Genomic DNA, 1,522 nt, shown 5'->3' with positions numbered 1-1,522 from the left:
GGTTTCTCTGTGTAGCCCCAGCTGCCCTGGAACTCACTCCGTAGACCAGGCTGGCCTAGAAGTCAGAAACCTGCCTGCCTGCTGGGATTAAAGGCATGTGCCACCACCACCCGGTTTCTTTCTTTCTTTCTTTTTTTAATATTTGAATAAACACTTCTTAAAGTTTTAATTTATTTATATATATATTTACTTATTTAATATATATGATGAGTACACTGTAGGTGTCTTCAGTCATACACCAGAAGAGGGCATCAGATCTTATTACAGATGGTTGTGAGCCACCATGTGGTTGCTGGGAATTGAAGTCAGGACCTCTGGAAGAGCAGTTGCTGCTCTTAACTGCTAAGTCATCTCTCCAGACCATGAAGTCCTTTTTAAATAGCTGATTCTTTCTTCACATCTTCTAGCATCTACTGTCACCTGAATTTTTGATCTTAGCTATTCTGATTGGTGTGAGGTGGAATGTCAGGGTCATTTTGATTTGCATTTCCATGATGACTAAGGATGTTGAATATTTCTTTAGTTGCTTCTTTTTCTTTATTAGATATTGTACTGGCTAGTTTTGTGTGTCAACTTGACACAGGCTGGAGTTATCACAGAGGGAGTGATTCAGTTGGGGAAGTGCCTCCATGAGGTCCAGCTGTGGGGCATTTTCTCAATTAGTGATCAAGGGTGTAGGGCCCCTTGTGGGTGGTGCCATCCCTGGGCAGGAGGTCTTGGGCTCTATAAGAGAGCAGGCTGAGCAAGCCAGGAGAAGCAAGCCAGTAAAGAACATCCCTCCATGGCCTCTGCATCAGCTCCTGCTTCCTGAGCTGCTTGAGTTCCAGTCCTGACTTCCTTTGGTGATGAACAGCCATGTGGAAGTAAGCCAAATAAACCCTTTCCTCCCCAACTTGCTTCTTGGTCATGGTGTTGTGCAGGAATAGAAACCCTGACTACGACAGATATCTTCTTTATTTACATTTCAAATATTCTCCCCTTTCCTGGTTTTCCCTCCAAAAACCCCCTATTCCCCTCCCCATGCTCTCCAACCCACCCTCTCCCACTTCCTGGCCCTGGCATTCCTCTATACAAGGGCATAAAGCCTTCACAGGACTAAGGGCCTCTCCTCTCATTGATGACTGACTAGGTCATCCTCTGCTACATAAGCAGTTGGAGCCATGGGTCCCTCCATGTGTACTCATTGGTTGGTCGTTTAGTCCCTGTGAGCTCTAGGGATACTGGTTAGTGCATATTGTTGCTCCTCCTATGGGGCTGCAAACTACTTCAGCTCCTTGGGTCCTTTCTCTAGCTCCTTCATTGGGGATCCTGTGCTCAGTCCAATGGATGGCTGTGAGCATCCACTTCTGTATTTGTCAGGCAGTGTCAGAGCCTCTCAGGAGACAGCTATATCAGGCTCCTGTCAGCAAGCACTTATTGGCATCCACAATAGTGTCTGGGTTTGGTGATTATATATGGTATACTGGCTAGTTTTGTGTGTCAACTTGACACAGGCTGGAGTTATCACAGAAGGGAGCTTCAG

This window comes from Mastomys coucha, unplaced genomic scaffold, assembly GCF_008632895.1.
Source record: "Mastomys coucha isolate ucsf_1 unplaced genomic scaffold, UCSF_Mcou_1 pScaffold21, whole genome shotgun sequence".
In the NCBI taxonomy this organism is placed as follows: domain Eukaryota; kingdom Metazoa; phylum Chordata; class Mammalia; order Rodentia; family Muridae; genus Mastomys; species Mastomys coucha.
This window is presented reverse-complemented; position numbering follows the sequence as displayed.